Genomic DNA, 12,500 nt, shown 5'->3' with positions numbered 1-12,500 from the left:
TATATATATATATATATATATATATATATATATATATATATATATATATATATATATATATATATATATATATATATATATATATATATATATATATTTTATATATATATATATATATATATATATATATATATATATATTTATATATTTATATATATATATATATATATATATATATATATATATATATATATATATATATATATATATATAGATAATAATAATAATAATCTTCAACAATCTTCAACAATGTTCAAAAACGGATTTACCTCCATGTTCTTGATTTTTAGGTCTGCGTCATCCTTGGCAAGTTAACTACCCCCACCCCCCTCTCTACCCTAAATTTTTTAATGACCTTGACCTCTTGTTTTCGGGGTCACACGCATATCTTTGTACCATGACACGGATAACTGTTCCAGTAACTTTCCTTTGTAGATGATTCGAGTGTAAAATGTTTATTTTAAATCTGGATATCGTGTAAAGTTTTTTTTTTTATTTTTCTTGTCTTTCTGAAATGAATCGACAAAGCTTTGAATAACAATGTATAGGAAGTGCTTTCAATTTGATATCTCCCCCTCCCCCCGACTCCAACATCCACCTCACCCCCTCCCACCATCCCTACCCTCCGCCACATCATTGAGAATACTGTTCGGAAAATACAGCAAAAAAATGCGCTGAAGTTTCTTCGGCGCAATCGAGTTTTCTGTACTTAGTATAATCAAGGCAACCGAAAATAGATCTATCTTTCGATGGTCTCAGTATAATGTGTTTGAGCCGCTGTCCATGAAACCTTAACCACGGCCGTCCGGTGATGGCCTGTCCTATATCATTGCCAGACGCACGATCATGGCTAATTTAACCTTTAAAAAATTAAAAACTACTGAGATTAGAGGGCTGCAATTTGGCATGTTTGGTGATTGGATGGTGGATGATCAACATACCAATTTGCAGCCCTCTAGCCTCAGTAGTTTTTAAGATCTGAGGGCGGACAGAAAAAGTGCGGACAGAGTAAAGTGAGGTAGGACAGACAACGCCGGCACAATAGTTTTCTTTTACAGAAAACTAATAATAACTACAAATTGGACTCTAAATGTTTCATGTCTAAACCGAATGTCGTGAAGATTAGTTTAATTGAATTCTGGTAAACTGTTCTCAGGTTATCATAAATTATTTTTTATTGTTATCGTTCTTATTGCGATAACATTTGGAGCGTTAACGGAGAACACTCGTCTTAATTTTCTTTTCTTTTTATTTTAACCTTCAGGAAAATTGTTTGATGATAATTCAAGTCATCTGTACAATCACTAAGTATGTCAAGTGAATTGACATACCAGGTCTTACTGATTGTAGAATCTAAAGAGTAATCCAAGCTGGCATTGCTTTCTCGTGAGAAAGAGAGAGAGAGAGAGAGAGAGAGAGAGAGAGAGAGAGAGAGAGAGAGAAAAGTATACCTTAGTTTTACCAGACCACTGAACTGATTAACAGCTCTCCTAGGGCTGGCCCGAAGGAAGAGAGAGAGAGAGAGAGAGAGAGAGAGAGAGAGAGAGAGAGAGAGAGAGAGAGAGAGAGAGAGAAACTTTAAGTCTCAGGGAAATTGTTTTTTTTTTTTTTATCGTAAAATAATCTGGTACAATTTTCACATCAGTAGTATTTTTTAAACGAATCACTGAAATATCAAAGTAATATGTTTGTGTGTTTGTATGTATGTACTGTATGTACCATTCGCTGACGAGCAGCTGTCAGTGTACAATGTACACAAGTATCCAGAAATTGGTGAATGATTGTTGTACTCAAACATCCATCGAATATCTACAGTCGCCAACAGACGCCTACCTGAAATGTATGGTTAATGAAGTCTTTCCATAGAAACAATTTACAAACTTAAGAACCCCGTAGGTTGATAGTGCCCTCAGTGCACCTCATGCAGTTTCACTGTAGGCATTACTTGAGGTTCTTTGCAGCGTGCCCTCGGCCCATAGCTGCAACCCCTTTCGTTCCTTTTACTGTACCTCATTTCATATTCTCTTTCTTCCATCTTACTCTCCACCCTCTCCCAACAGTTGATTCATAGTGCAACTGCTTTGAGGTTTTCCTCCAGTTACACCTTTCATACCTTTTTACTGTCGACTTCCGTTTCAGCGCTGAATGGCCTCATAGGCCCCAGTGCTTGGCCTTTGGCCTAAATTCTATATTCAACAGACTTAAGAGCAACAAAATTAAAAGACGCCCTACTTCTCTCACAGATCACCTGTCAGTGTATTTGAAAATAGATTATTATTAACAACTTTATGTTAGCAGATGCGGGAAAATGGTGATTGCTTGTTTCAAAGGGTTTGTTGACTTCAAAATACTTACAGAACTGACTGGCAGACAATACGTCGTTCTAATGTTGATGTTTGCATAAAGGTTTAGAGCCAGTGTGTGAAAAGAGATCCAGCTGAGAGAGAGAGAGAGAGAGAGAGAGAGAGAGAGAGAGAGAGAGAGAGGGAGGGGGAGGGAGGAGAGAAAGAAAGAGAGATAGAGGAGAGAGAGAGAGGGGGGGTAGGAGAGAGAGGAGGGGAAAGAACGAAGAGAGAGAGAGAGAGAGAGAGAGAGAGAGAGAGAGAGAGGGAGGAGAGAAAGAGAGAGATGAAGAGAGAGAAGGGGGAGGGAGGAGAGAAAGAAAGAGAGATAGAGGAGAGAGAGAGAGGGGGGTGTTAGGAGAGAGAGGAGGAGGAAAGAACGAGAAAGAGAGAGAGAGAGAGAGAGAGAGAGAGAGAGAGAGAGAGAGAGAGAGAGAGAGGGAGGAGAGAAAGAGAGAGATGGAGAGAGAGAAGGGGGAGGGAGGAGAGAAAGAAAGAGAGATAGAGGAGAGAGAGAGGGGGGGCTAGGAGAGAGAGGAGGAGGAAAGAACGAGAGAGAGAGAGAGAGAGAGAGAGAGATGGGGATGGAGAAAGAGAGAGAGGGAGAGATGGGGGAGGGGACAGACAGACAGAGAGTGAGAAATATGAACGTTTGTTATCTGTAGTCCTTTTGTTACAGCTGTCAAAAGAGTTATTTTTCATCTTCATTTCCAATTATTGTACGGATGTGACGTCATCCTAATGACCGGTTAGTGCAGCTTTCAGTATGAGACAATTGTCGCTTCATTTTATTATTTTTAATAATCAGTTTTCCCAGCTGTATTATTTTTCTTTGTCAGATTTCATTCGTCATCTTATATCAGTAGGAAAATGTTCCAACCAAAGTTTTCAAAATAGGAAGTTCGCAATGAAATTCATAATGAATATATTCTAGGCCCTTTTCCCAAAAGTTATTTAACAAATATTCCATGATATTTTGTTCATCATTAATTTGTTTTAATCATTTTCATAATGCAGGATATGTTAGAGCCTACATTGTAAATTATATATAAGATTATATATATCTTCACGAAATTTTCATAATACAGAATTTATAATGATTTATATATTCTAAGCCTTTATTTTCAAAGCTATTTGTCAGATATCAGTGATAATTTTCTTATCAGTAATGTAATATTTTTATCAGTTATCATAATACAGAATATGTTAGAGCCTACATTATGAATCACGTATGAAGGTATTCATGTCTTCACAAAATTTTCTAATGCGAAATTTATGAAAATGAATATTTTCAGTTTTTTTCCCAAAGTTATCTGTCAGATTTCAATAATGATTTGTTTGCCAGTGACATGATGTTTTACTCAGTGTTCACAATGCAGAATGTTAGTCTACATTATAAATAATGTATGAAATTAGTCATATCTTCACAAAATGTTTATAATACAGAATTTATAATGAACTATACATTCTTAGTTATTTTTTTCCATAGTCATTTGACAGATGTCGGTGATAATTTGCCTATCAATAATGTAATGTTTTGATAAGTTTTTTATAATATAATGTTTTAAGCAGGTTTCATATTAAAGAATATGTTAACGCCTACATTATAAATCATTATATGGTTATGCATACCTTCACAAAATTTACCATATTCACTGTGGAAGTAACACAAAAACCCACATCTAAACAAACCTTGCACCATATCAAGCTAATATACGCCACAACATCCCTGGTGCCATTACATAATAATATAGTCACACACAACCATACATTCCTTTTTAACAAATCTTGAGATAATTTGCCTATCAATAATGTAATGGTTTAATAGGCTTTTAATAATGTAGTGTCATAATCAGTTTTTATATTACAGAATATGTTAGATCTTACTCATAAGCCACATATAAAATCATACATCTCTTCATAAAATTTACCATATTTGCCAAATTTACCAAAACTCACAACTGAACAAGCCTTGCACCATATCAAGCTAATATACGCCACAACATCCCTGGTACCATTTCATAATAATATAGTCACACACAACCATATATTCCTTTTTAACAACCCAGACATTCCATTTTAACCAACACTGAGATGATTACGTAACGTCAGACTCTCAGGAGAAACCAAAAGTTTCTTTTCCTCCTGCTGAAGTTGAAGCGGCTATCAACACTTCGTGACTTCTGCTGACAATCGCAGATTAAAGCCCCACCTGTGTGGAAGAAAAAAAAAAAGAAAAAAATTGTGAAAAAAATATTGTGTGGAAGCAAAAAAGTGAAAAAATTGTAAAATAAAATATTGTGTAAAAGAAAAAAAGGAAAAAAATTGTAAAAAAAATTGTGTGGAAGAAAAAAGGAGGAAAAAACTAAAAAAAATATTGTGGAAGAAAAAAAGAAGGAAAAAAACTGATAAAAAATATTGTGAAAAAAGGAAAAAAATTAAAATTTAAAAAATATTGCGTGGAAGAAAAAAAATGAAAAAATTGTAACAAAATATTGTGTAAAAGAAAAAAAGGAAAGAATTGTGAAAAAAATTATTGTGTGGAAGAAGAAAAGAGGAGGAAAAAACTATAAAAAAAATATTGTGGAAGAAAAAAAGAAGGGAAAAAATTGTGATAAAAAAATATTGTGAAAAAAGGAAAAAAATAAAAAATTTAAAAATATTGCGTGGAAGAAAAAGAGAATGAAAAAATTGTAAAATAAAATATTGTTTGGAAGAAAAAAAAGAAGGAAAAAAATTGTGAAAAAAATATTGTGTGGAAGAAGAAAAAAGGAGGAAAAAACTGTAAAAAAATATCGTGGAAGAAAAAAACAAGGAAAAATTGTGAGAAAGAATATTGTGAAAAAAGGAAAAAAATAAAGAATAAAACAATGTTGCGTGGAAGAAAAAACAGAAGGAAAAAAATTGTGAAAAAAAATATTCGTGTTTTCCTCCGCGACATCACGAGTATATTTAGTTTCAGTCACCCCGTATTATTTCTGGCGACAGTTTTCTTCACTTATTTCATTCTGTTGGATGCGGAATTTGACTTTTAACTTTTATTCGGCCTTTTTTTTTATCTCGTTGTTATTATTATTATTATTATTATTATTATTATTATTATTATTATTATTATTATTATTATTATTATTATTAGGGTCACAAATTTTATCAATTTAGACGCCATTCAAGGAAGTATTTAGAACTTAAGAGAAAGGTGTATATATATACATATATATTCAGATAGATAGATAGATAGATAGATAGATAGATAGATAGATAGATAGATAGACAGACAGACAGACGGATGAAACCTCGCTTTTCATCGTGATTAAATGAAATCCTGCTTCTTTCGTATTGAAAACTACGATCTTAGTTCCTCTTAAGGTTGCCGATACCACAATTCATAATGGGCGTTCTCTCTCTCTCTCTCTCTCTCTCTCTCTCTCTCTCTCTCTCTCTCTCTCTCTTGGTGTCTTGTGTTCCGAGTGCCGACTCTCTCTCTCTCTCTCTCTCTCTCTCTCTGTCTTGGTGTCTTGTGTTCCGACTGCCGACTCTCTCTCTCTCTCTTTCTCTCTTTTTCTCTCTCTATCCCTCTCTCTCTCTATCCCTCTCTCTCTCTATCCCTCTCTCTCTCTCTCTCTTGTGGTGTCTTGTGTTCCGACTGCTGACTCTCTCTCTCTCTTGTGGTGTCTTGTGTTCCGACTGCTGACTCTCTCTCTCTCTCTCTCTCTCTCTCTCTCTCTCTCTCTCTCTCTCTCTCTCTCTCTCTCTCTCGTGGTGTCTTGTGTTCTGACTGCCGACTGTCACTTCAATTATTTTCAGACATTTAACGCGGCAGAGTAATGTCTTTGCATGCCAGTGTTGAACTTGGAGGAAACCTGTTTTTAAGCTGCCTTTGAACTTCAACTACATGAACCCTGTAGGGGGGTAGTGCCGTCAGTGCACCTCGTGCGGGACACTGTAGGCATTACTTAAGGTTCTTTGCAAGTTGCCTTCGGCCCCTAGCTGCAATCCCTTTCGTTCCTTTTACTGTGCCTCCTGTCATATTCTCTTTCTTCCATCTTGCTTTCCACCCTCTCCTGTTAATTTTCGTTTCAGCGCTGAACGACTTCATTGGTCCCAGTGCTTGGCCTTTGGCCAAAAATCTATAATCAATTCCATTCAACCACTTGAAAGGTTACCCTTTCTGTCATCTGGATATTCACGGAATGGGCTGTCTATTTGTTTAAATATTCTCAAAACGTAATTGGAATTAATCAGTAATATTTACAAGACTATATTGAATCTGATGAAATGTCATCCATTCTTCAGTGACTTTATGTTTTTGACATGATTTTGCATAAGTCAAGCAATAAGCAGTGTTAAAATGTATACTTGTAATCTACATTCCGTGTAAAAAAAAATTTTTTTAATTTTTACTCTTTACTATTCACAGACAATCTCGTAGAGAGTATCAAATTCTTCCTCCTTTCTTCTAATATTTTTAATATGCATTCATAACAAAAACATGTATGTCAAACACGTACTCTGCTATTCATGAATATTCTCAAGTAAATATATTCCTTAAAGCGTGACATATTCTTCCTCCTTTCTGCTAATATTTGTGGAGAAACAAATCACAGTTATGTATACGTACATATATTTAAAGATCAAACTGTACAGTTTTATCTTTAAATATTTGTACATGTACATAACTGTGGATTTGTTTCTCCATTTTAAGACTCATGCTACTATGAGTATTGTTTTAATAATATTTATAATAAGCATTCACAATAAATAAATTTCTCAAACACGTACTCTGCTATCCATGAGTATTCTTAAGTAACTATATTTAGTAAAATGTAGCAAATTCTTCCTTCCTCCTTTCTAAAAAAAAAAAATACAGATTAGAAAATCGTAAAATAGCATGGCAATAAAAGCATTTACTGTCGGTCGCATGATCACGTACGCGAACCCACATTTTGTATCCGACGCCAAATTAAGAATCAGGGACACACCAATTCCCTCTTTTCTTTGTCCAACTAAAACGAGAACAAAGTACCCGGTACTAAGGTGTGACTTCGAGCAAGATCGCATGCAACAGTAATCTTGTAGTCAGTCAGTCACTGCTTGTCACATTGCAATTTGCCAGCTGCTGCTACTCTGAGAAAAAAAAGAATTATAAACGTGGGTCAGAAACAAGATAAAAAAAAAAAATAAAAAGGGGAGAATCCAGATTGCTCGCTCTGTGATGAAATCAACCGTAAATTCGCCAAATCATCAACATAATTCATGAAAGTCGTCGGCGGCGGCGGCGGCTCGTCATTATGTCATTTCCCACGTCCTCCTCCTGAAGGGGTCGAGAAACGCCAGGGTTAGGAATAAGGAAAATGTTGCTGCATTTGTAATTGCAAATCCGCCACAGGATATTTCTCCTCCCTCCTCCTCCTCCTCCTCCTCCTCCTCCTCCTCCTCCTCCTCCTCCTCCTCCTCCTCCTCCCCTTTCTGCTGGCCCCGCGTTTGAATCTCTTACCGGCCAATGAACGATTAGAGGAATTTATTTCTGGTGATAGAAATTCATTTCTCGCTATAATGTGGTTCGGATTCCACAATAAGCTGTAGGTGCCGTTGCTAGGTAACCAATTGGTTCTTGGCCACGTAAAATAAATATAATTCTTCGGGCCTGCCCTAGGAGAGCTGTTTATCAGCTCAGTGGTCTGGTTCAACTAAGGTATACTTACTCCCCTTTCCCCCGCCCCCTCCTCCTACCCTTTCTTTCCTCCTCCTCCTCCTCCTCCTCCTCCTCCTCCCCTTTCTTTCCTCTTCCTCCTTCTCCTCCTCCCCTTTCCCCCTCCGCCTCCTCCCCTTTTCTCCTCCTCCTCCCCTTTTTCTCCTCCTCCTCCCCTTCCCACTCCTCCCCCTCCTACACATTCTTTCCTCCTACACATTCTTTCCTCCTCCTCCTCGTCCTCTCCTACCCATTCTTCCCTCCTCCTCCCCTTTCCCCCGCCTCCTACTCCCCTTTCCTCCTTCTGCACCCCTTCCCCTCTTCCTCCTCCCCCTTCCCCCTCCTCCTCCTCCTCCTCCTCCTCCTCCTCATCCTCCTCCTCCGCCTCCTGCTCCTCCTCCTCCTGCACCCCTTTCTTCCTCCACTTTCTTTCCTCGTCCTCCTGCTCCTCCCCTTAATTTTTTTCCACACGGACAAATGTTACTCGCCGCCATGACAGTCCGGCAAACTGCATCTATGACAGTAAGAATGACGCATGACGGGTGTTACCGGTTCACAATATCACGGATAATGAACCCTAATTGGAAGGTGATGATGACAGTGATGATGATGCAAGTGGACCGACTAAGGGCATCATTAGGGTATCATTACATCATGTCACACATCACTTTTCTGAAGGCTACGAGGCGCGAGATATGTCCTTCTCAAAGAGAGAGAGAGAGAGAGAGAGGTTTGGTGTTGATGGTGCCTCTCTCTCTCTCTCTCTCTCTCTCTCTCTCTCTCTCTCTCTCTCTCTCTCTCTCTCTCTCTCTCTCTCACAGATGTTTTCTAAAAAGGAGAAAGAAGTTTGGTGATGGTGCTTCTCTCTCTCTCTCTCTCTCTCTCTCTCTCAGATGTGTCCTTCTAAAAAAGAGAAAAAAGTTTGGTGGTTGTGCTTCTCTCTCTCTCTCTCTCTCTCTCTCTCTCTCTCTCTCTCTCTCTCTCAGATGTGTCCTAAAAAAAGAGAAAAAAGTTTGGTGATTGTACTTCTCTCTCTCTCTCTCTCTCTCTCTCTCTCTCTCTCTCTCTCTCTCTCTCTCTCTCTCTCTCAGATATGTCCTTCTAAAAGAGAGAAAGAAGTTTGGCGATGGTGCTCCTTTCTCTCTCTCTCTCTCTCTCTCTCTCTCTCTCTCTCTCTCTCTCTCTCTCTCTCTCTCTCAGATGTTTTCTAAACGAGAGATAGAAGTTGTGGTGTGCTGCTCTCTCTCTCTCTCTCTCTCTCTCTCTCTCTCTCTCTCTCTCTCTCTCTCTCTCAGTGTGAGCGCAACTGTAGTAATGACGGAGTTAAACAAAGAGAAAATTAGGATCATGAATCAGCAATAAAAATGATGACAGGTTCTCATTTTAAACAGTACGCATTACCACAAATAAACATTTGAACTTTATGAACGCAATAACCGGATGCGTTCAGGTAATGTCTCAAGTCCTTTTGCTCCTTCGTCACCCTCTGGGGGTTAGGGAACGACCCTTCTGCTGCTACTTCTTGCAATGGTTTCCATAAAACAACAACGCTTGGTAATTTATCCGCAAAGGAAGAAAAGAAAAGTTCAAAGTGCATGATGTCTAAAAACAACACTCCGAACAAAAAGTTCGGAGTGCATAGTTTATAAAAACAACCCTTGGTAATTTAACTGCAAAAGAAGAAAAAGCTCGGAGTGCATAATGTATACTAACAACCCTTGGTAACTTATCCTTCAAAGAAGACAAGTTTGGATTGTAAAATCTATAACAACAACACTAGGCAATTTATCGACAAAGGAAGAGAACAATAAAGTTCGGAGTGCGTAACCCATAACAACAACACTTAGTATTTTATCTGCAAAGGTAGAAAAACGTTTGGAGTGCATAATGTATGCAAACAACGCTTTGTAATTTATCTGCATAGGAAGAAGAAAAAAAGTTCCAAGTGCATAATCTATAAAACAACACTTAGCATTTTATCCGCAAAAATAGAAAATAATAAAGTTCGGAGTGCATATTCTATAACAACAACACTTAGTAATTTATTCGCAAAGGAAGATAAAAATTTCGGAGCGCATAATCTATACCAACAACACTTCATAACTTATCCGCAAAGGTAGAAGAAAAAAAGCTCAGAATGCATAATCCATAACAAAACCACTTGCTAATTTATTTACAAAAGAAGAAAAAAGTTCGGAGTGCGTAATCCATAGCAACAACGCTTGCTAATTTATCTGCAAAAGAAGAAAAAAGTTCGGAGTGCATAATCCATAACAACAACGCTTGCTAGTTTATCTGCAAAAGAAGAGAAAAAGTTCGGAGTGCATAATCCATAACAACAACGCTTGCTAATTTATCTGCAAAAGAAGAAAAAAAGTCCAGAGTACATAATCCATAACAACACCACTTGCTAATTTATCTGCAAAAGAAGAAAAAAGTTCGGAGTGCATAATCCATAACAACACCACTTGGTAATTTATCTTCAAAAGAAGAAAAAAGTTTGGAGTGCATAATCCATAAGAACACCACTTGGTAATTTATCTGCAAAAGAAGAAAAAAGTTTGGAGTGCATAATCCATAAAAACACCAATTGGTAACTTATCTGCAAACTAAGAAAAAAAAGTCCGGAGTACATAATCCATAAAAACACCACTTGCTAATTTATCTGCAAAAGAAGAAAAAACGTCCAGAGTACATAATCCATAACAACACCTCTTGCTAATTTATCTGCAAAAGAATAAAAAAAGTTTGGAGTGCATAATCCATAACAACACCACTTGGTAATTTATCTTCAAAAGAAGAAAAAAGTTTGGAGTGCATAATCCATAAGAACACCACTTGGTAATTTTTCTGCAAAAGAAGAAAAAAGTTTGGAGTGCATAATCCATAAAAACACCAATTGGTAACTTATCTGCAAACGAAGAAAAAAAAGTCCGGAGTACATAATCCATAAAAACACCACTTGCTCATTTATCTGCAAAAGAAGAAAAAACATCTAGAGTACATAATCCATAACAACACCACTTGCTAATTTATCTGCAAAAGAATAAAAAAAGTTCGGAGTGCATAATCCATAACAACACCGCTTGGTAATTTATCTTCAAAAGAAGAAAAAAGTTTGGAGTGCATAATCCATAAGAATACCACTTGCTAATTTATCTGCAAAAGAAGAAAAAAGTTTGGAGTGCATAATCCATAAGAACACCACTTGGTAATTTATCTGCAAAAGAAGTAAAAAGTTCGGAGTGCATAATCCATAACAACACCACTTGGTAATTTATCTGCAAAAGAAGAAAAAAGTTCTGAGTGCATAATCCATAAAAACACCACTTGGTAACTTATCTGCAAACGACGAAAAAAAAAGTCCGGAGTACATAATTCATAAAAACACCACTTGCTAATTTATCTGCAAAAGAAGAAAAAAGTTCGGAGTGCATAATCCATAACAACACCACTTGGTAATTTATCTGCAAAAGAAGAAAAAAGTTTGGAGTGCATAATCCATAACAATACCACTTGGTATTTTATCTGCAAAAGAATAGAAAAAAAGTTTGGAGTGCATAATCTATAACAACACCACTTGCTAACTTATCTACAAAAGAAGAAAAAAGTTTGTAGTGCATAATCCATAACAACACCACTTGGAAATTTATCTGCAAAAGAAAAAACAAGTTCTGAGTGCATAATCCATAACAACACCACTTGGTATTTATCTACAAAAGAAGAAAAAAGTTTGTAGTTCATAATCTATAACAAAAGCACTTGGTAATTTATCTACAAAAGAATAAAAAAGTTTGGAGTGCATAATCCATAACAACACCACTTGCTAATTCATCTACAAAAGAGGAAAAAAAGTTCGGCGTGCATAATCCATAACAACATCTCTTGCTAATTTATCTGCAAAAGAAAAAAGTTTGGAGTGCATAATCCACAACACCACTTGCTAATTTATCTGCAAAAGAAGAAAAAAAATTCGGAGCACATAATCCATAACTATACGACTTGCTAATTTATATGCAAAATAAGAAGAAAACATGTTCGGAGTGCATAATCCATAACAATACCACTTGGTAATTTATCTGCAAAGGTAAAAGAAAAAAGTTCTAAGTGCATAATCCATAACAACACCTCTTGGTAATTTATCTGCAAAGGTAAAAGAAAAAAAACCTCGGAGTGCATAATCTTGACGACCATAGAAGTGACCATTATGGTATCGTTTTTTTGCAATTACCTTTAACGGTAAAATATATCAGCTCGTAACCAGCCATTCCATTGGCAGCACCTCGGCTACTTCGGCTGTAATTTATTGTGCTTGATAAGTTACCATCTTGGCTACCAACACATATACTGTTACTGTACGCCCTGAATGATGGTTATTTTATTGTCACAAATTTTGAAATGACTCAAAATGGTTGTTCATGAATTCTGTAACTACTCAATAAATAACGTGCTTTAACTTTATACAATTT

This window comes from Macrobrachium rosenbergii, chromosome 44 (assembly GCF_040412425.1).
Source record: "Macrobrachium rosenbergii isolate ZJJX-2024 chromosome 44, ASM4041242v1, whole genome shotgun sequence".
Classification (NCBI taxonomy): Eukaryota; Metazoa; Arthropoda; class Malacostraca; order Decapoda; family Palaemonidae; genus Macrobrachium; species Macrobrachium rosenbergii.
Note: the sequence above shows the minus strand (reverse complement) of the source record.